The sequence below is a fragment of the Syzygium oleosum genome, unplaced genomic scaffold (genome assembly GCF_021117445.2).
Source record: "Syzygium oleosum isolate NSW1041296 unplaced genomic scaffold, Sole_v2.1 Sole_v2.26, whole genome shotgun sequence".
Classification (NCBI taxonomy): domain Eukaryota; kingdom Viridiplantae; phylum Streptophyta; class Magnoliopsida; order Myrtales; family Myrtaceae; genus Syzygium; species Syzygium oleosum.
This window is the reverse complement of record NW_026607510.1, coordinates 207,690-231,998: the sequence shown is the minus strand read 5'-3', so window position 1 is coordinate 231,998 and position 24,309 is coordinate 207,690. Positions and strand designations below refer to the sequence as shown.

The 24,309-nt window shown below is 40.5% G+C and overlaps 1 pseudogene; it reads left to right on the top strand.

Moving 5' to 3' along the window:
* The first annotated feature begins 6,966 nt into the window (after positions 1–6,966).
* LOC115682602 (uncharacterized) lies at positions 6,967–19,546 on the top strand (annotated as a pseudogene).
* The last annotated feature ends 4,763 nt before the right edge of the window (positions 19,547–24,309 follow it).

Here is a 24,309-nt window from a genome sequence, read left to right as displayed (position 1 = left end):
ACCTGTATAGATGCAGGTACAAACTTTTTATAATGGGTGTAGTACAAATCTCCATTCTATGAATGATGCAGTTGCAAGGGGAGCTATGAATAATAAAACGCCAGAAGAAGCCTACAACTTATTAGAGGAAATGGCATCCAATAGTTATTAGTGGTCTGCTGAGAGGATAGCAGTGCGAAAAGCTAGCGAAGTTCATGAGGTGGATTCTTTCACTGCAATTGTTGCACAAATTGAAGCACTCAACAGAAAGATAAATAACATGAGTGTTTCAGGCATGAAAATTTAGAATATTACATGCGATTTTTGTGATGGAGGCCATGTTAGCACAAAGTGTTAGGTAGGTAACACTTTTGCTCAATCTAATGAAAATTCTAATTTTGTTGGGAATTTTAACAGACCGCGGAATAAACCCTACTCCAACACATACAATCTGGGATGGCGCAATCATCCAAATTTTTCATGGAATAATCAGAATGTGACGAGACTGCCACCGGGATTCAAACAACCAAATGAGACAAAGTCTAATCTGGAAGATATAGTCACCAAACTTGTCAACACCACTCAGGACTTCATTAAGAGCACATATGTGAGATTTCAAAACCAAGAGGCTTCAATTAGAAATCTGGAGATGCAAGTGAGGCAGTTAGCAAACATGATATCAGGGAGACAACATGGTTCTTTACCTAGCAACACAGAGAAAAATTCAATTGAAAATGTAAAAGTTATAACCCTGAGAAGCGGTAAACAAGTCGGAGAAGAAGATGTCGAACAAGAGATCAAAGAAGAGGAGGTCAAGAAACAACCAAATGAGACATGCAAAAGAAAACTTTTTCCAGATAATCCCAAGCCATATGTGCCACCAATTCCATTCCGTCAATGACTCCAACAGCACAAAATAGATAAGCAATTTTCTAAATTTCTTGATGTATTTGAAAAATTGCACATTAATATTCCTTTTGCAAATGCTTTAGCGCAAATGCCTAGCTATGCAAAAATTTTAAAGGAGACCCAAAACCTTACGAGCGCGCGATCATCCCTCCGAGGTCTATTCAGTGCGACGTCCCAGGACGCGGCGTCGACCCAAAACCCAAACAGAGAACAATGCACAAGCGGAAGCAACGATTCACCCGAACAATAAAACACATGACCAAGGATAGCCATCGAACAACAACCATCATAAACATACTTGCATTAATGACAGGGATTTACAATATCCATTACACCAGAACTATACGTGTAAACCAAAATGGGTCAACGGCCACTAATATATACTTCCCCGTTCCAACCGGGGCACTCGGTCACCGAACGGTCTATCCGGTCCCGGATCCAAAACGAATCGGCACACCTGCCATCCTCAAGGCTGGGGTTCTGAAAAGTGGGGTTTAAACAACAGGAGAATAAATCTCAGCGAGTAAGCCCCCTAATCCGAAACTAGGCTAACAGGCACCTCCCGGACAAGCATCAACTAAACACACAGTTGATCAATCACACGACTTAGGTCCTCGGGCCCAAATCAAGCATATAGTGACCCTGCAGGTTAGGCACATAATAATAATAATACTATGCCCAGCAATGCACATACACATGTCAATTGGCCACTGTCACATGCCACACACATGTTTGCACTCATTGATGCACTCTTCGCACACTTGCCAATGTCATGCTTATGCTTGCACAATTCAATGCACACTTGCACACTTGCACACGTGCCAACTTTCCATTTATTCACCGACCCGCGTTAAACGCATCAGGTCCGACCCGCGTAAAACGCATCAGGTCCATCACTTATCCAACACTTCCCGGCCCGCGTAAACGTATCAGGCCCAGTGTCTCTAGCCCGCGTAAACGCATCAGGCGCAACACCGATCTCCATATACGGACCGAACCCGCGTAAACGCATCAGGTTGGCCGTCTTCCGGCAATCCGGGCATTGTCCCGCGTTAAACGCCTCAGGACAGTTTCATTACCCCGCGTAAACGACGCCTCAGAGTTTATGTGATCACACGAGCCTAATCCACCAATTATTATTTGAACCCCGCATAAACGACGCCTCAAGGCGATTTAGGTGATCACATGCTCATGCCATTCGTGCACACTCACATAATGCACATGTTATGCCAATACTCGATATACACATTCATGGCCATAACGTCCACGCTCGGCATCCACAATTTCCACACTCAATTAATGCCACAATATGCTCAATTCACATAATAGCCCAAATCAAGACCACAATGATCAGCCACTAAGAACAAGGGAAAACCGAATACACAGATTCGGAGCAATTCTGAGCCAGCGCACAGTTCTGGAATCCCTTTTTAAATAAATAGCAATTCAACTCCAAAAATTATAAATTTTGGATATGTTGCATAAAACATCTTGATAAAAATTTTCCGTGAAGAACTCGAAACCCAGTTCCAACTGTAAACACCTCTTTTTGTCACTTGAAGTCAGACAAAAATCAACCCGTCCAGTCAGGCCGCCTGACCATAAAAATGCATCTCATCCAGTACCCAAATCACTTTGGAAAGCCTTGAAATTTTTATACGTCATTGACACGAATGTTCTTAACAATTTTTGTGAAGGAAGTTTGTCGAAAAGAGATCTGGAAAAATTTATAAAAAATCGAACAGACCCGAAGGTTGGAGGAACAGTGTTTCCGGCAGACTAATTTCGGTCCAAAGATGGACTTCCGAATGGCCTCCAATGATTTCCAAAAATTCTCAAATTAAAATATGTCATACTTCAAGATGTTATGAACAACTTTCATGAAAAACACTTTCACAAATTCGGCCCACAACAGTCACAGAGAAAATAGCAAAGTCCAGTGACGCAGCAGCAACCCTACCGGAAATCAACCAATGTTCAGCCCATTCTAGGCCATCAAACCACATTTAAATCATTACACTAAACCACCAAAACAGCCACAATATCAGCCCTAATCAGCCCACACTAATTAACCCCTAAAATACCCTAATAACCCCTAAAACTTGTCTAAAGTGCACATAAGCCTAATTAAGGGTTAGGGTTTCCACTCACTAGGTTTAAGGCTTCAAATGTGGGCCGGACAAGGAGAGAAACGGGCTGAACAGCGGCGGCACAACGCCGGACCAGCGGCGGCGAGCGGCGGCTCACGGCGGAGTCGGGTGGAGATGGGGGCTGAATGGCGGTGTTGGTCGGGCTGGAATGGAGGGCGAGAAGCAACAGAAGCAAGAGGAAGCAGAAGCCGAAGAAGCAAGCAGCAGCAGCAACAAAACAGCAAAGAAAGAAGAGAAAGAAGAAGAAGTCAGCAGAAGGAAGCAGCACGTGAGGCAGCACGGGGGAAAGCAGAAGCTGCAGCACGTGAAGAAGTCGGCGGCAGAGGTCGGCGAACGGTATGGTCGGCGGTCAACGGCGAGGCGAAACGTGGGGAGCGAGAGGAAGTCGGCGAGCGACAAGGCAAAAGTCAAAAGCAACGTGAGGGAGCAGCGAGCGTGAAGGAAGAGAGGAAGTCAGCGGGGAAAGAGGTCAGCCGGCGTGGGGGTTCGGCGAGAAAGGAGGAGAGGAGAGAGAGAGAGAGATCAAAGTCCACATACCAATCAAGTGCAATCCAAGGGCTCACAATTGGTCTTGTTGGGCAAGCTAGATCCAAGGGCCACGAAAATTCTTACACAAAATATCTAGGGGCACTTTGGGGAATGAGCAAGAGTAGTGGGGGCATTCACGACCATTAATCTCAGCCACTAATAGACTAAATAAAACCAATTAACACCTCTAAAATTCGGATCCCATTCATAGGCTTAGGGGCAAAACGGTAATTTTTCATTTCCGGCCCGAAATTCCATTTTTCGACTATACCGATCCCCAATATAGTTGGCCATACTAATGTGACGTTGTCCTTACAAAAATAGTCGCGTACGTCCATGAAATTCGACACTCAAGTTCGGACTCAATTCCACGATCAATTTCGCTCAAATGCGATTTTAGCGTCTCTCACTAACGGGTGACTGTTTAGGGGTTACGCGTGTCGATTTAGAATTACTCGAGTCGTGACGGTCTCGATTTCCAGGAAAACACGAGAATTTATAGTTAGTTCCGGGGGTTGCGATCGTTCGGAATGAGTTCGGGATTGTTCGTCACGCGTACTCTCGGTCGTGCGGAATCACCCGCGTTCCGATCGTACGTTGTTGGCCAAATCAAATCCGTCACCTTCTTTGGATCGGCCCTCATTGGCCCAAAATATTCTCTCGTCGTTCCTCGGAATCGGACTTGATTCACGGTCGAGTTCTTAGGTCCACGTACCGTTTTTCCTAGTTAGCCGTTCCCTATTGGTCAGTATCCCAAGAAGGATCCGTTTCTGGGCGAGACTTACTAAAATGAAATGAGAAATAAACATCTATTTCATTGATCACGAAAGTGGGTCGAATTCAGGATGTTATAGGGTATAAGCTGTAGCATTGCCAAAAAACGATGCTAAGGTTGTGGTCAAATTCTTGAAGAAAAATATTTTTACCCGATTCGGCACTCCTAGGGCAACCATAAGTGATAGGAGGAGACACTTTTGCAATAAACAGTTTGAAACACTTTTGAGTAAGTATAGAGTCACACATAAGGTTGTAACCCCATATCATCCTCAGACTAGTGGTCAAGTAGATGTTTCAAATAGGGAAATCAAGAAAATTTTAGAAAAAAATAGTAAATGCCCCTAGGAAAGATTGGTTAATCAAACTTGATGATGCACTTTGGGCTTATAGGACAGCATTCAAAACCCCAATTGGGATGTCTCCTTTTAGGCTAGTGTTTGGGAAGGCTTGTCATTTACAAGTGAAATTAGAGCATAAAGCATATTGGGCATTGAGATTTCTGAATTTTGACATGCAGTCCGCAGGTGAAGGAAGATTGCTGCAATCGAATGAATTGGAGGAATTTCGCAAAGAGGCCTATGAAAATGCTAAGATGTTCATGGAGCATACAAAAAGGTAGCATGATAAACACATATTTAGAAAATAGTTTGAAATTGGATGAAAAGTTTTGCTTTATAACTCTCGTCTTAAACTTTTTCCAGGAAAGTTACGGTCCCGGTGGTCTGGTCTAGGTGAAGGAAGATTGCTGCAACCGAATGAATAGGAGGAATTTCGCAAAGAGGCCTATGAAAATGCTAAGATGTTCAAGGAGCATACAAAAAGGTAGCATGATAAACACATATTTAGAAAAAAGTTTGAAATTGGATGAAAAGTTTCACTTTATAACTCTCGTCTTAAACTTTTTCCAGGAAAGTTACTGTCCCGGTGGTCTGGTCCAGGTGAAGGAAGATTGCTGCAACCGAATTAATTGGAGGAATTTCGCAAAGAGGCCTATGAAAATGCTAAGATGTTCAAGAAGCATACAAAAAGGTAGCATGATACACATTTAGAAAAGAGTTTGAAATTGGATGAAAAGTTTCACTTTATAACTCTCGTCTTAAACTTTTTCCAAGAAAGTTACGGTCCCGGTGATCTGGTCCTTATAGAGTCACACAGGTATTCCCATACAGAACAGTTGAAGTTGCACATGACACTGAAGACACATTAAAGATGAATGATCATCGTTTGAAGCCCTACTTCAAATGTGGTTACAACAAGCAGAAGACCACTATTGAACTTCACCCTCTAGAATAGCGACATCTGAGATAGTTTGGCTGAAAACTATAAAGCAAGCGCTTCTTGGTAGGCAACCCAAGCATTTTCATTATGTTTCTTCATTAATTTTTAAGTTCATTTTTTTCAAAAAAAAAACATGATTAATATTTTTTTTTCAAGGTTAATTTTCTTTCTTGAAGGATTACCTTTTTGGAGTTTAGTTATCAAGACCATCCATGGACACATTGTTCAATAAGGGGAGTTTTCTATAATCCTGTTTTTCTTTTGCTTATCTTTTTTTTTTGCATTGAGGACAATGCTTCATTCAAGTTTGGGGGTGGAGACAAAATTTGCGCCAAATCTGAATTTTTTTTTTTGTCATGATTGCATTTTTGTTGTGAATTTTTGCAATTCTTAGGAAAATTTAAATTTAGTTCAAACTTGCGAATGGTGTGTGAGTTAATTTTGATTCTGATTATGTTGATCCACTTATTGAGTACTAAAAGTCTTTAATTTTTTAGTAGTGTGTACATCTAGAGAACATTCACGTGAAGTATGTGATTTTCTTAGATCTCACCCAAATCTTAGAACTTATTTGATTTTCTCTTGAGGCGAAATCCTAAGCTCCATCTAACTGAGAAAATGATTTAGGCCATTTTTGGATCAATTAAGCCTTTCAAGCTAACCCTGTTTATTTATCCTTAGTTATCCCATTGAGCCTTAATTCTTATCCAATCTTTCATTAGCTCTCACATATTTTTAGCTTACCTTTTACCAAATTATATCATTGTCCCACGCCCCATGAACATGTTGATTTTTTAGGATAAAAATTTATTTGAGCATAATAGCAATTTGAAAGGAAGGGTGGAGCATGGAAATAATTTGATTGCTATGATTATTTAGAATGTACCGTTAAAAAAAAGAACAAATAAAATTTACTTTTATAATTTTCAATTCGATTTTCAATTGAGTAAGCTTTTCGGATGCTCAATGAGTTGGGAATCTTAGGAGGGACTTACCGAGTAACTCCACCGTCAAGCAACGAATAAATAAAGAGAAAAAAAAAGGAGGAGATAGGATGATGATGAGTGGCAATGAATAAATAAAAAGAAAAAAAAGGAGGAGATAGGATCATGATGAGTGGCAATGAATAAAAAAATGAGAAAAATGAAGGAGATAGGATGATGATGAGTGGTGGCAGAAAGATTATCTTGAAGGAGCAGCGAGAAGCCGCTGGATGTAAAATTCAAAACCACCGGCAGAGATTAGCCGCAGTCGGGATGGGGACAGCGAGTCAGCCAGACGTCGCCCTCTTGCGATGGTCGTCGTGTTCTATTTAGTACTCTCTACTTCCAGCCTTCCAGGTCGTGGTCGGGGTCGTCGTCTGAAGTCTGACTGCAAATCCAAGCTCAGTTCTTTAAGCTGCGTAACGCTCGAATTACAAGGAAGGAAGAAGATATGAGCAGATTAGCAAAGAGGGTGGCGTTGCCGTCCAGGTCGTCGTATTCTTCTGCTGCTGCTGCTCCTCGTCGTCCCCCCTCCTCCTCCTCCGCCGCCGCCGCCGCCGCCTGGAGATGGCTAGCTCCTGCACGTCATCATGCCATCGAACCCACCACCCACCGCGATGCGGGGATCGGTAGGAGATGCTACTCTTCGCCCTCCTCCTCTTCTGGGTATCACGTCAGCCCGTCGTCGTCGATGAAGGGGGCCGTGTTCAGGGATCCCACCCCGCCCCCTCTCTCTCGAGCTCCTCCAAATCCCTCGGCCCCAGCCCGGCGAGGTCCTCATCCGCACCAAGGCCTGCGGGGTCTGCCGCTCCGACCTCCACGTCCTCAAGGGCGACCTCCCCTTCGCCTCCCCTTGCGTGGTCGGTCACGAGATCACCGGCGAAGTCGTCGAGCACCACCCCCCTCACCGATCCCAAGATGGTCCACAGATTCCCAGTTGGTTCTCTCGTCGTGGGGGCCTTCATCATGCCTTGTGGTTCCTGCTTCCACTGCTCTAAGGTCGGTCCCTCCTCTTTTGTTCTTTACTTCGCCACGCCTTTTTCGGACTGTCTTCTCAAGATTACGTTAGACGATTCTCTTCGGCTCACCTGACGATTTCCCTTCACTCTTGCTGATTTGACTTCAGGGTCATGATGACCTGTGCGAGGATTTCTTCGCTTATAGCCGTGGGCGGGGCACCCCTTACGATGGCAATACTCGTCTTTAACTCCATGGCATTAGCAAATTTGTTGACATCTGATTTTTATTCTATTTTTTAAAATTTACCTAAAAATTGTAAAATTAAAGATTACGTGCCTTGGTCATACTTAAAAACCTATTTCTAAATAAAATATAATTTTTCTAGATTGTTCCTTAATTTTCTTTTAATTTCTATTAATAAAAATAGAAAGAAAATCGAGAAAAATAGGAAATGGAATTCAAAAATTCCACAAAAATAGTCATTGGTCTTCTTTTAATGTCAATTTCAGCCCTGCAGTTTCAATTTCAGAAAATTTCAATTGGGAATATGTTTTTCCCAAATTAGGGTAATTTCATACCCTAGTTGAACCAAAAATCCAATTAAGTCATTTTTGGGTTATGGTGTCTTTACAATAATTGATTGTGGGACCTTGAATTTCATATTGGTTGGTCCAATTTCACTATTTGACTAGGAAATTGAAAAAACTTCAAAATTAATTGAAAATTAGAAATTACAAGTCCCCAAATTGGGGATTGCATTCAATTCGAAATTTTCAATCAAGAAACATACCTTCCCTAGAGTAAATTGAGCATGGGTAATTCAATTTTGGTATCAATTTTTCCTAATTACGTCATTTGGACACCTAATTGAACAGAAACCCAACTAAACCGAATTCAAATTTGGGGATTTTTTACCTAATTGGAATGAAAATTCAAATTGATTTCATATTTTGCGGTAAAGTGTGTCAAGGATTCGAAATTTGGGGTTAAAATCATGAAAAAGGGTCAAATTCAGGATCAATTTGCAAATTTAGACCCACCCGGGTCGGACGGATCCGACCTGACCCGACCCTAGTTGGTCATCCCTTCACCCGACGGGATTACACGGGGAATGAAGAGAAAAAAATCTACTTGGCCCGCTCCCTTCACCAACCTAGATTAATCGTTTCGGCACTTGTTAAACGGAATGGATAGCTGAAGAATCTCCAGCTGTCCATCCTTATCTGTTCTAATCAATCGGCGAGTCGGTTAGGGGTGAGAACCGCCTTGGGGAGGAGAAGAAAAGGGGCGGGAAAACCAGCTATCACAAAGAGAAGCTATTCAACGAAATACGAGAGAGAGAGAGAGAGAGAGAGAGAGAGAGAGAGAGAGAGAGAGAGAGAGAGAGAGAAGTTGAGATCTATTAAGCTGAGTGATCGACGCCGTCTTGATTGGACTGACGCCGGCGAATCAGCCCGGACAAGTGATCTCCTCCTCCAGTTGACCGGAAAGCAACTGATCGTCGAGCTGTGAAATCGAGCTCCAATTGGACAATCTAGAGCTTCTCTGGCGAAACCAAGGCTTTAATCTCGAAGAGCAAGAGCTGGAGGATCATTTCTAAGCTTTCTTATAGTTTGAAAATTCTAGTTTGACCTCCGGCAAAGAAGGTAAACATCCTTTCTACTCACATGTTAATTGTTCGTCGAAATGTCCGAATGATTGCTCCGAACTTTTGGAGTTTGATTTCGTGATTTACTTTGTGTGTTTGTGATTATTGCTGTCACATAAATGTTTCTGGTCATATATTTTGTTGTTTGATGCATTTTGGATCGGATTTATGTGAAAACCGTGAGTCGGCCTCCTATAATCATACTCATTGGAGCTCCTAAACCTCGTCGGAATGCTTTCCAGCGGCCAATGGCCGTTCAAGTTAGTTGTTTCTCATCCTATTTGATGTTTTGACTGTTGTTCTGATCGCTAGAAATGGCTAGGACGTTTTTGTTTGATAATCTAAATGTTAGAGCATGTTATGTTAGTTTGGTTTTAGAGGATGATTTCCGTGTTAAGTAGTGAAGTTTGAGCTTGAAAATTAATGGCTTAGAGAGATTCAATGACAACATAATGAGTATGGATGTGTAGGGAGTCATTCAGTGAAGGTTGAGGATCGGTTAGAATGGTCGGAATATTGCGGAAGGTCACCGGAGATTGGCCCAAAGTAGTTGTCCCGATAAGGTAAAATCAAGGTTCATGCCCACCAATTTTTTGGGAAAATGCCATAATGGGAAAAGTAAAAACGGTGCCGTTTCCGCACCATTTCCACCGGAGCTCCGGCTGGCACTGGCCAGGCCGGTCCGACTTGGTCATACCGATCTGAACCGGTTCGGTTCGTTTCAGTCCTGGAAAATAAAAAAATAATAAAAAGTGAGAAAAATCGTAAAAAAAAATCATAAAAGTAATAAAAAAAATCATAAAAAATAGAAAAATCCGAAAATCCATAAAATTGGAAAAATTTCAGACAAATCCCTAAAAAATTAGACAATTCAGAAAATTTAAAAAATCATGAAAATTCATAAAAATCTGAAAAATTCTCAGAAAATATGCAAAAATCAGAAAAATTCAAAAAATCCCTAAAAATTTGCAAAATCCTAAAAAAAAAACCCTAAAACCCTAAAAAACAATATAATTCTTTGAATGAATAAGCCTTTAGGGCTTTACTAGGGTTTGGGTGTTTTGATTGGTTTTCATTTTTATAGACCATTTTAGGATTGCTTTGATTGATTGAAATTGTTTATGCATTTTCTTATTGATCGGTTGATTTTTGCCGATTAGAACGGTTAGAATTAGTGGATAGGCTTTGCGAACTCGTGTGACACGTTTAGACACTTTGGATCATTTTAGGTACCAAAAGGGCGTTAGAGATCTTGATTTGGGATTATTAGTACAACCAAGTCCCCTTACTCAGGTAATCTCTAGTTCATAAAAATCGTGGTATTTATTCCATACCTCGATTAAGTTTCTAGTTGATCAATAAAGACTAGTGGCGACTCTCAAAACAAAACACAAAACAAATAGACTTTATTAGAAATAAATCAAATACCTCGTGAAGTATGGTCTGGGAGAGACCCTCGTTCGTCTAGTGATGGGATGTATGTGAGACGTTTGGGTGAAATATCCGTTCTGGACTTTAGTAGCTCATTCGGGACAGTTTCTTCATTCGCGACAAATGAAAGTACCTCCAAAGGCGTGCGAAGAGCGCGGCACGACAAAGTTCTTCTCTTCTCTCCTCCCGAATTTGTAGATGCATGTTACACTTAGCCTTACCCCTTCTTATTAATGCTGTTTCATGTCCCAATGTTTGTACGAGTTACTTTGATCTCTAATTCACCATGTGTAGGTTTGATGGTTCTCCTTTTGCACGGTGCTTTCTGCCTGAATCTCGGATATATTTGCAGGTGAACCTGTTTATATGAATAGTATGGGAGGGATGGCTGAATACTGCGTTGTGCTTGCAAATGGATTAGCTGTATTACCAGCCTCATTGACCTAATCGGAATCTGCCATTCTTGGCTGTGCAGTTTTCACTGCGTATGGTTCTATGACCCATGCAGCTGAGGTGCGTCCTGGGGATTCCATCGCTGTTATTGGTGTTGGAGGTGTCGGATCAAGGTACCTCGCTCCCACATCATCTAAGCTACAGTCAACATTGCATATGGATATCTAGTATTTCGCTTACACACATGTGAAGCGACTTTGCCTAAATGAACATGAATTTTGTTACGGCATGGAAAAATGTACAGTGATCCAACTATAGTTAGATGGAATGGCATACGACTGCAATCGAATATGGACATGGTTTTTTCTGGTTAATGTGCACTAGTAGGTATGGTATCATCTGAACTCTCCTGGGAGCTAAGGTGATTGATTATTTTCCATTGATTTGTGCGAAAAGTTCCGCACTTCAATCATGCACAAGAAATGTGAGTAATGAACTCCATGGCAGTTATATCTATCTGTGAAGTTTCTACCACTACGTCAAACAGTTCACCTTTTCTGGCCATTCTTATTTGATTTGAAGACTTTTCATCTCTCGGCCTTGAGAGCTCTCCAATTTCGTCATTTTGGCATCAATCAATAGATAGAATTGAGGAATTGGGACAATTCATACCTTCCCTTTTCTCTGAAAATTTCTTCCCCAGCCTGCTGTTGTTGAATCTTGTTGAAGGGTCCCTAGATGAACCCCACATATGCCCCTTAAAGAAACCAATCATGGTACCTGAATACGCTCAGATTCATGACACAATGCAACTGACAGTTTCTTTGGGCAAGTTTCTTGCTGCAAACAATAACTTCCAACAAGTTTCTTTTTTTAGGCATCACCTAAAGTCCCTAAATACCACGTTTAAGATTTCTAGAGACGAGGTTTACAGGTTTTAATCAACCTGCTTTCTATATACATATGTTTGTCTGGAAACAAGGTTTCCAGGTATCCATCTAAGATGTAATCTAACCAAGAAAAGTGGAGCTTCTTTAACAAATAAAGGATAATCCTTAAGCTGGTATGGTTAACTTGTGCAATGTGATTTATGTCGCCTGAACTTATCATTTTGGTATGAGGGGAGGTCTGCGGGGTGTTCCATCCTATCCCTAATGCTTTGCCTCCTTTGATACCTTAGTCCTCTCTTCGCACATAAGTATGACCTTTTGAATGTTTCAGTTGTTTGCAGATAGCTAAGGCATTTGGTGCCTCTGATATTATCGCTGTGGATATCAGTGATGAAAAGTTACAGAAAGCTAAAATTTTTGGGGTCACCCACACCGTGAATGCACTCAAAGAGGATGCTATTGAAAAGATTAAGGTATGTGCTCCCTTTTACAGTCACAGCGAGGTGTAAAAGCATGAGTCACAGATGTCTTCTCCCTCTATGGAGTTCGCCACATGGATCTTTCCACACCATGTTGCCCTATTTGATATGGTTTTGTTGACCAAATCGACAGGATCCTCCTATTTTGGTAGGAGAAAATTATAGGATATTCTCCTGATTTGGTGTTCTTTCCTTGTTCAATTGTTACTCTGTACATTCCCTGTAATTCTGGAAACAATTATGTACCTCTATCAATAAAAAGGCAGTCCCTCTCTCAAAGAATTTATAACAAAAGAAACTTTGAGAGAGGATTCCCGAGGACGTAGGCTTACTTAGCCGAACCTCGTTAAATTGTGTTTGCGTTCTTTGTCTCTAAATTTATCATGGTATCAGAGCAGGTTCAAGCCTAACCTGTTATTGTTTGTTTCGACGATTTTTTCTAGTTACCTTGTTGCTGTGTTGTCACCATGGGAGAACAGGATGCCGGCAAGAAATTGCCGACTGCAACTCCTTCTACCAAAGGTCTTCTGCAAGAATCTCACAACCAACGTCTCACGAACATGCTTCTGAACGAAAGGAATTTTCTTCCTTGGTCACGAGCTGTAACCGTAGCTCTTGGAGGCCGTTCGAAACTCGGCCACATCAATGGTAAAATCAAAGCTCCTCCAGAAGATGATCCCGGATACGAAGAGTGGCTGGCCAGTGACAACTCTGTCATGTCCTGGATCTTCAACTCCATGGAGCCCCAAATCTACGAGATTTTTGCATACTCCAATTCAGCTCAAGCACTATGGGATGCGTTGGTTGGAATGTATGGTCAACTCAGAAATGCCTCTCGGATTTTTGAAATCCATCAAGAATTGGCAAGTTCAAGGCAAGAAGAGAATCAATCATTTACCTTACACCTCGGAAATTTCAAGAGGAGGTGGGACGAGCTCCGACAAGTACCGCCCCGCCACTCAATCCGCTGCTGATTATGTTCGCAGAGAGGAGGAAGATCGGATCTTTCAACTTCTGGCTAGCCTTCGGCCAGAATACGATAATCTTAGACGACATATCCTCATGAGCCCAATCTTGCCGTCCCTCACCGAAGTCTGTGCCACGATCCAGGGAGAGGAAACAAGGCGTCGAGTCATGAATCCAGCACCGGCGAACATAAAAGCAACTGCTGAGATTTCGGCCCACAATGTCGTAACCAACAAATCGGCGGAGGCTGTCACTAGATTTGCCAAGGGAAAGACGAAGAAAACCGGTCGTTTCCACTGTGAACACTGTGATCGTGATGGTCACACCAAGGACCGATGCTGGGTTCTTCATCCTCACTTGCGGGTTGGTAGAGAGAAGGGGCCAGAAGCAAAATTGGCTGCCCAAAATGATCCAATTAACCCGACTGAATTCAAGGCCAAACTTGAAAGTCTTGCGAATCAATTTCAACAACTTTTGCAGGGCCAAGGGTCCAACATTAAGGCAATTGGATCAACTGGCTCATCTGCTGAATCAAGCCACATGGTTCAAACTTCTGGTAAGGTGTTCTTGACTCAGTTCAAAAATCAGTTTGTTATAGACTCGGGTGCCACTGACCATATGTGTAATTCAGATCAAATAATGGTTAAAGTTGTCTCCAATGATTATCCTCCTATTATCTTGCTAATGGAGCACGGTCCCGACACAAGGAGCGGGAAAATTTAAGATGTTGTCTAAGAGTTCTATCGCTTTGATCGTACTCGATTTATCTTCAAATTTATTATCTGTTAGTAAGTGTACGAAAGAATGGAACCGCAATGTCATTTTTTCGCTTCTAAGGTGTTACTTGAGGATTGCATCACCAAGAGGACGATTGGTGAAGGGAGGTTGCAGAATGGACTCTATGTCATAGATCAATACCCCAAGGCATTGAGTGCAATCCGAATGCTAAGAAGATGTCGGAACTATGGCATAGACGCATGGGTCATCCGTCTGATCAGATTTTACACACTCTTGATAGATCTTTATCTCATGATTCTAGTTCATGTGATTGTTGTCATTTCGCCAAACAACATAGACTTCCTTTTCCTAAGAGTACACATTTCTCTTCAGAATTATTTGATTTAATTCATTCTGATGTGTGGAGTGCTCCCATTGAGTCTCGGGATGGCTATAGATATTTCATCTCTTTTATTGATGATAAGTCTCGCGCTACATGGCTGTATCTGCTCAAAACCAAAAGTGAGGTTCTTATTGTTTTTCAGGAATTTTGTGCTATGATACACAATCAATTTAAGACAAACATGAAAGTGTTGCGCACGGATAATGGGACGGAATACACCAATCAAGCATTTCAAGCTTATTTGCGCAACTTTGGTATTATTCATCAAACTTCCTGTGTTGGGACGCCCCAACAGAATGGCATAGCAGAAAGGAAAAATCGTCATCTTCTAGAAGTTACTCGGGCCTTACTTTTTTCGGGGAATATGCCCAAAACATATTGGAGCGACGCTGTTCTCACCAGTTGCTATATTATTAATCGGCTCCCTAGCCGAGTGCTTGAATATAAGATTCCGGTAGAAATTTTATATGGGAAGAAGTTCAATGTCTCACATTTGAGGATTTTTGGCAGTACATGCTATGTTCACTCGAACGATGGTAAACTCGATCCACGTGCTCGGAAGTGCGTGTTCGTTGGTTATTCTTTAGCTAAAAAGGGATACAAGTGTTACGAGCCCACCACAAAGCGCCTCTATATATCCCGTGATGTTCACTTTGATGAGACTAATATGTATTATTCTGACAGGAGCCAACTTCAGGGGGAGTACACCAAACTCTCAACAGATTATGGAGAAGTTGCCCCGTCCCTATTGCTTCTTTCACTTTGTCCCTATTGTCGCTTCACCGTGGTACCCACGAATGTACCCACTTTAGAAACAAGGGATGGAGGACGATTAGAACATGACACCGAGCTACAGCAAAATCTAGAGCCGATGGCTGAAACTCACTCTGGGGAAGAAATAATGACAGAAGAATTTTCTGGAGCATCTTCACCACCAGTTCGCCGATCTATGAGGATTTCTAGGCCCTCTGCTAGACTTCGAGATTTTACCACATATCACACGGTACAGTATCCCATCCAAGACTATGTCAATTATGACAAAATTTCGCATCAATTTTGGTGTTTCTTATCTACTCTTGAAAGTTCAAAAGAACCCAACAGTTATGAAGAAGCCAAACATCAATCAGTGTGGATTACAGCTATGAACGAGGAACTCCAGGCGCTTGATAAAAATCACACTTGGGATGTGGTGCGATTACCTGATGGAAAGCGCTCTGTTGGTTGTCGTTGGATTTACAAGATTAAATACAATAGTGATGGCTCAGTCGAAAGGTATAAAGCTCGCCTTGTAGCTAAAGGCTACACCCAGACCTACGGCATTGACTACAAGGAGACATTTGCTCCAGTTGTGAAGATGAATACGGTTCGTGTTCTTATGTCGGTAGCAGTCAATTGTGGGTGGTCGCTTTGTCAAATGGACGTGAAAAACGCATTTCTTCATGGAGACCTTGAAGAAGAAGTGTATATGGATCTTCCCCCGGGTCATGCCTTGCAAAATGAAGAAAGGATGGTTTGCAAATTAAGGAAGTCCATCTACGGACTTAAACAGTCTCCTCGAGCATGGTACGGCAAGCTCAGTGGTGCACTTACAAAGTTTGGGTTTGTACGAAGTATGGCCGACTCATCAATGTTTACCAAATCTGATGAGGGTGGTATTGTAATTTTACTCGTCTACGTTGATGATATTGTTATCACCGGAAGCAATAAATCTGGAATTGAGGCTCTCAAACAATATCTTCGTCGAGAATTTGATATCAAAGATCTTGGAAAACTAAGGTATTTCTTAGGAATTGAAGTGGCCAGCTCTCACAAGGGTTTGTTTCTGTCACAGAGAAAGTACATTCTGAACTTGTTAAAAGAAACAGGGAAAATGGGGGCCAAACCGGCAAATGTTCCTATGGATTACAATAGTAAGTTTGCCGCTGATAATACTCCCATGCAAGACATTGGAGCATTTCAACGTCTCATAGGCAAGTTGATTTACTTGACTATTACTCGACCAGATATTACTTACGTAGTTAGCTATGTAAGTCAATTCATGCAAAATCCAACTCAAGGGCACATGGATTTGGTTGATCGATTGCTGAGGTACTTGAAAACTACACCAGGAAGGGGTATTTTAATGAAGAACAATGGGCATACGAGATATTGTCGGGTATGCGAGATGCTGATTGGGCGGGAAGCCCCAATGACGAGGAAGTCTACTACGGGCTTTTGCACCTTCGTAGGAGGTAATATTGTTACTTGGAAAAGTAAGAAGCAAAATGTCGTTGCTCGTTCAAGTCTTTGAACGGAATATCGAGCAATGGCTACTACTACTAGTGAGATAGTTTGGCTGCACCTTCTCCTCCAGGAATTAGGGTGCAAACCAAGAACGTCACCTACGAAGCTGTTTTGTGATAATCAAGCTGCTGCTCATATCGCCTCAAATCCCGTGTTCCATGAAAGAACAAAACACATTGAGGTAGACTGCCATTTTGTACGGGAAAAGGTTCAGGATAACACCATTGAAACTCCCTATGTTCGAAGTGAAGATCAGTTGGCCGATATTTTCACCAAAGCCCTTGCTAAAGGACCATTTCAGGACATGGTGAACAAGTTGACCTCTGATGATATCTTCGGTCCAACTTGAGGGGGAGTGTTGACCAAATCGACAAGATCCTTCTATTTTGGTAGGAGAAAATTATAGGATATTCTCCTGATTTGGTGTTCTTTCCTTGTTCAATTGTTACTCTGTACATTCCCTGTAATTCTGGAAACAATTATGTACCTCTATCAATAAAAAGGCAGTCCCTCTCTCAAAGAATTTATAACAAAAGAAACTTTGAGAGAGGATTCCCGAGGACGTAGGCTTACTTAGCCGAACCTCGTTAAATTGTGTTTGCGTTCTTTGTCTCTAAATTTATCAGGTTTCTTATTGGTGCTCTAGGAAAATTGCATCTGAGAAGTTGGATGCACGATAATGTTATGCATTAAATGCATCCTCAAGATCCAATGGTTCGACTGCATGAGGAGCAATATTTGGGAGCATGTTATAACTGCTCATTTAATACAATGCCCGCAAGATCCAGTTATTCAAGAATCAACATTCCTTTGTAGAGGTCTGTCCATGGTCTCTTGGTCAACCCATCCTTTCAACCAGCCCTAGACTTACCATCTTCTCCTTACAGCACTTTGGGTTGTTATTTTGCATGGCTACACCATCTTAATCCTGGGGGGAGGGGGAAGAAGATTTATTGGCACTTAGTCACTGGAAGAGGTTAAGATGGATAAATAGGGCGTGTTAGATGACTTGATATAGATTAGCAGGTAAATTGCTGTTGAACCCATGAATGATTTTATGCTCTACACCCATCAATATTCACTTTCTGCACTTTGCTTTGACCTTGACATGCTCATCTAGTGATTGACTTCCAGTGTGCTTTGCAAATTGGCTCAATTTACTTTCTGCAATCTCTTCTTCTTCTTATTACTATTATTGTTATTATTATCATTATACTTTTTCTTGACTAAGCGCTTCCCCCATCTCTTGGCAGACAATAACTGGAGGGATGGGTGTTGATATTGCTGTAGAAGCTCTGGGAAAACCACAAACGTTCATGCAGTGTGTACAAAGTGTTAGGGATGGTGGGAAAGCCGTGATGATAGGACTTGCAAGATCTGGTGCTGTGGGGGAGGTAGACACAAATCGAGTTGACCGCAGAAAGGTGAATAGCCGAGTCTACTTGTGATATGTGTGAATTTGTTTGCATTTGCATGACACTAGTTACAGAGTTATCTTGCGTTCACTAAATGATGTTTTAACTTGCTGTTCCATTATGTCCAAAAAAAAAAAAAAAACTTGCTGTTCCCTTGTTATTAACTGAAACCTTCTTGTTGAAAAGTAAGGGAGTTGGGAAAGAAAGGAATACTGAAGGACAATAGCTGTTTTACTTGTTCAGCCAATGTCCTCAAAAGCAACCTATCTGGTAAGGTGGATGCCATTGAGTTTTAGGGCCTTCAATCTTTCTGAAGAAATGGTTTTAAGAGCACAGTTTGTAAAACATGTTCCAGTACTTTAATGTATTTAGAATGAAGTCTTGTAGTATACTTGCATCTTGTTGACATTAATGATATGAGCATTTCACTAGAACCATGACTTTATTGTGGCTGTTATGACTTATTATAATCACACGAACTTCTGATGTTTATATCATAGTGAATTTCAGATATTCCTTTTACGAACTTGAATTCTTGATTTTGAGTCTTGATAAACTTTTGGCTGAAATTCTGCTCATTAGTTTAGAATATTTTGTTAACGAGTGTCCCAAGAGAACTTGGTAAGAAACCAATTGGGGAAACTTTATAGTTTTCAATGGATTAATTTTCCTCCTGTTATGTATTATCATTGCCTTGAAAATTGAACTACTGTAGATAAAATTTACTCAAAATTTGTTTCAGGAGCACTCATCACACCCTAGTGCAGATGCTCATATCATCATGAATTTTAAAGTGGCACCTAGAGTAATTTGTTCTCATTCTTACACTATTGTGAAGAATGATTAGGGATTAATAGGAAAATGTACGGTCTCGGATCAATTTGCTGCATTAAGACTCGAACGATTTAACTATTAGCAATGATTTTCTGAATCAGATTAAAGTCATTGACTCGTACGGAGCTCGCAAGGCAGGATCTTCCCAAGTTGGTCAAGTTGGTGGAATCAGGGATCTTCAATCTCACCAGTGCAGTTTCAAGGAAATGCACATTTGAAGAGGCTGGCAAAGCATATCAAGAACTTGACCAAGGAAAAATTGTCAGCAGAGCAATTGTCGAGATGATGTAGTCCATCACTCCTAAACTCAGCTCTTGATGCCTGTTAAAATGTGTGAATTTGCAGGTTAATGATCAGAACGCACCTTAACTTGAATTGGCTGCTGTTTCTAATAAACAGCCAAAATCAACGATATTTTCTGCCCTTTTTATACCTTGTAATATGGGTAGATTTCTGGCATTCTGTGTGTGAAATTGCGGTGAGTGTTGGTATTTCCTAAAAAACGCAAGTAACTTCAAAAGTCTGATGGTGACTAAATTTTTGACCGGCAAGTTATTTAACCTGCGACATGTTAGTAAGTTATTCACAGTTATTTAATGGCCTAAATCCCTAAAAAAAACCCCAATTTTAGGTCAAATCCTAAATTTGCCCCGAATTTTTTTTGTTTCAGAAAAGTTCCCAAACTTTGGTCCAGTCCCAAATCTGCCCGAACTTTTTTTGTCTAAAAAAAACCCCAAACTTTAAGTCAAGTCCTCAATCTGCCCCAAATTTTATTTTGTGTAAAAAAATTCTCCAAAATTCAATTTATTTTAAAAAATATATTCCTATGATGTAGTCTCAACTTGACGTGGCACTTCTATGTCGATAACAAATCCACATCAACAAAGTAATAGAACTGTTTTTTTTAGACAAAGAAAACTTTGGGGCAAATTTGGACTAAACCTAAAAATTAAATTTTTTTTTTAAATTAAAAAGAGTTTTTTGGGATGGATTTGTCACCGTCCCTCACTTTCGTATCCTAAAACGATTTTATTTTGGAGAATTTCAACAATTTTTATTGGGTTGGATTTATTATCGAAATAGAAATGCAACATGATATGTACCGAGGGGTGTCAATGGATCGGGTCGGGCTTTCCTGATACCCGACCCGACCCGAAACGTAGAGGGTCGCGCTTGACCCGCCCCGCCCTTACCCAAGACCCTATTCAGCATTTAGCTCAGGAGATGGGTCGGGTAGGGTTGGGTCAGTGCCGGTGCCACAACGCCAAAACATCCTCCCGCTCAATCTGTCCGGCGCCGCCACCCCTTTCTCTCGCTTGAAGGGTCTATGGACGGGGCGGCTCCTCCGCCTCGCGCCGCCGTTTCCAGCAACTCCCAACTTCCGGGAGGGCATGAACTGGACGGTGGTCAGCTGAGTCCCCGCCGCCGGCTCCCCCTCCTCCAACCCCCGGCGCTACCGCGGTGATCGGACCAAGATCTACCTCATCATGGAGCTCGCTGGCCGCTCAAGGTCTCTGACTTCGGCCTCTCGGCACTTCTTGAGCAGCTCCGGGACGGGCTCCTCCACACGGCCTGCGGGACCCCAGTCGACACCGCCCCGGAGGTGGTCTGCCGCGGCGGCCACAATGGCTCCAAGGCCGATGCCTGGTCCTGCGGTGCCATCCTCCTCGTCCTCCTCGCCGGTTTCATGCCGTTTGACAGACCACAACCTCGTCTAGATCTAGGGTTAGAGAGGGAGAAGGAGAGAGAGAGGAGAGAGAGGGAGAAGGAGAGAGAGAGGGAGTGGGCTTTGGTGGTTCTGCAACTTCTGTCTAGATCTAGGGTTTGTACGTACAGAGAGAGAGAGGAGAGAGAAAAGGGAGAGAAAGGGATTTTTACGTGGAGAGAGAGAGAGGGGAGAGAAAAGGGAGAAAAGGGGATTCTGAAGTTTCAATGGATCGGGCTTGACCCTACCCTAATTTTAATAATACCCATATCTAAAAGCCCTATCCTAAAAAAGCTGAGGCCCAACTCTAAAATACCCCAAATTTTAGGGCCGAGCCGGGCCGGCACGGATCAGGCCGGCACGGATCGGGCCGAGCCGGCTCGGGTCTTTTTGACACTCCTACCTATCGTCCTATTGCTTTGTTGATGTGGATTTGTTATCGACATGAAAGTGACACGTCATGTTAGGACTGGATTACGGGGTTATATTTTTCAAAATAAATTGAAATTTGGTGATTTTTTTTACACAAAACAAAATTTGGGGCAGATTTGGTACTGAACTTAAAGTTTGGGATTTTTTCTGAGACAAAAAAAAAGATCATGGCAGATTTGGGACTGAACCCAAAGTTTGGGGTTTTTTTTTAAAACAAAAAAAAAGCTCGGGGCGGATTTGGGACTTGACCTAAAGTTGGGAGTTTTTTAGGGAATTCACCCGTTATTTAACATGTGATATCTTAGTAAGTTACTACTAGTTTTGTGGAAGTGCCAACAATTATTTGATTGTTTTAAACTAGTCTCTTTAAATTATCAATATTAACTTGTGTAGCTTATCAAAGTACTAGAGTTACTGACTTCTATAGAAAATTTACAACTTTCATTTGAGTCCATTTATCAACTTTTAGTTGATTGTTTCAAAGTTATCAAATGTTCAAAGAACATACTAATATTCATTTGCTAAAGTCACCATCGTATTATAATTACTTTGCTCTTACAGCAAATTGCAAATATTAATTTGAATGATTTACTAACTTTTCGCATATTAATAACAAGTTTTAGTTTTATGAACTTTTATTTGATTGAATTACGAATGTCTATTTAATTAATTTGAGATCACTACCCGTTTCAATAATTTACCAACATTTATTTGTGAATGTTATTAACATGTTAAAGTTATCAGCTCTTATAAAAAATTATCAACTCTTTTTTAAGTCCACTTACCAATGTTTATTTGATTATAATTTTGATACGTTGGAAAGCTCCCCAAAGAAATGTGGCCAAATTATGAGAACAGTTGGAACAGTTGGTACTTTTGGAACGATTAAATAAAAGTTGGAAAGTGACTCTAAAAGTTGGTAAGTTAAGCTCTTGAAATAAACGTTGGTAAATTATTGAAATGTAGTTCGCGATTTGAAAAGAGTAGGAAATTTCTTAAAAGAGTTGTAATTTTAATATGTTGGTTAATTGTCCAAATTTTATTTAGTCAATTATTGAAACATTTGGTAATTTTGAAAAATCAACTAAACATTGCTAACTAATTCAAATACGAGTTGATACTTTCTCAACCTTTTTCCCGTTGTTAATTTGTCATATATCTCAGTAAATTATTGGAAAAGTTAGTAATTTTATGGCAATCAAATATATATTGGTATATGACAAAAAAAAAGATAAATATTGGTACCTTTTGAGAAAAAAATAAATATTGGTAACTAACTCAAAATCAGTTGCTACTATGGGGCGGTATCTTTAAATATATGTTGAAACAATCGAATAAACGTCGCAAATGAATGTTGGTATATTGTTGGAGTAGTTGGTAATTTGGTATAAGAGTTAGTTACTTGTAAAAAATAAATATTGGTAAATTATATGACTAGTTAGTAATTTCCAAACCAATCTAATAACGTTGGTAAGTGAACTCAAAAAAGTTTTCAAGCCAATCCAATAATATTTGAACAAAATACCAACGTTGATAATTTCCTAGTAGAGTTATTAACTTGAACAAAGTGGTAAGTTGTGCAAAATAAATCTTGGTAAATTTTTTGAACAGTTAGTAATTTTGAACAATTAAATAAAAGTTGGTAAGTTCGTATAAGAGTTAACAAATTTAACATCTTGGTAATTTTAAATTATAAAAATTATAAAATATTTGAAGGGTTGGTAATTTCACAATCAAGTAAACATTGGTAAAAGATTGAAATAAGAGGGGAAATTGTACAATAACCAATTAGTTCTAAACTTATTGTATGGATGCCAATTCACTCCTAAAATTTATAATTTTACCAATTTAGTCCTAAACCTTTGCACGAAATTCCAATATAATCATTCTGATCAATTTTCGCCGGTAATAACTAACGTGTCAATTGGTAAAATGGAAAAGTTTAGGACTGAGTTGGCATCCATACAATGGGGTTAGAGTTGATTGGATAATTTTCCCCAAATAAGAATAGTTAATTTTTCTTAGTTTCACTGACGCTGATGGACTCAGGCAGAGTATTTTTTTTTTTTCACTTTTTTTTGCTTCAAACAAGCCAAATATTCTAACTAAAATCACTAGGGCAGAAATAAGCACTCATCCAATCAATAAGTCTTCTAGGGAAAAGACGAGTTTGGTAAATTTAATACGTCAATGAGCTACACAAGTAAATGTTGGTAAAGTATTAAATTCGAAGGTAATGTCGGAACCATCAAATAAATGTTGGCAACACACTCAAATATGAGTTAGTAAAGTTAAAAATAGCTGCTAACTTAAACCGTGAAAATTGTTAAATCACCCAAATTAAGGCTGATAATTTCCTATAAGACTTAGTAACTTTCATGCATTAGTAACTTTAACAAATAATTGTTGGTATGCGGTTGAAACAATCAGTAATTTCAAAAACAATTATGTAAACGTTGGCAAATGGACTTAGATAAGAGTTGATAATTTTTCAACAAACATTAGTAACTTTAACGTATAGAAAGTTTTGTAATAGATATTGGTCAATTTTTAAAATAGTTAGTAATTTAAGCAAACAAGTACTCGTTGGTACTTCCATAAAAGTATTGGTAACTTACCAATGCATTATCGACTAACAAGTAACCGGCCAAAAGTTTTGTTGCCAGCAGATTTTGATATCTACCAAAGCTATAAATGTTCCCAATTTTGCCAAGCTGAACATCAGAATCGACCAAAGCCATAGTAACCAAATGTTCTATCTTAACAGTATCGACCTTACAAAAACTTCTAGTGGATCTCATATACTTCGATCTTGATAAATCACACTTTATTGCTTCTTCTGCACCATACCCGACTCTTATCGAAAAGTAGGAGTTTGACTGTAAAATTTCGTACAAAAAGAAATTTCTGTCCTATATCTTGGAACAAGTATAAATGAGGTCCATACTTTGGTCTTCAGTGATTTATCGTTGAACTTTAGATATTGAGGAAAATAACCATTCCTCCTCAATGTAGGGTGGTCGTGATTCCCTCGAAAACCTGATGAAAATTGGGCACAAGAAGGGGGAGTAACCCTCAGTGAGACTGAGCCAGTTGCATGCCATGTCATCGGACTAAAGATGGAATGGAACCTCAGGAACACAACTAAA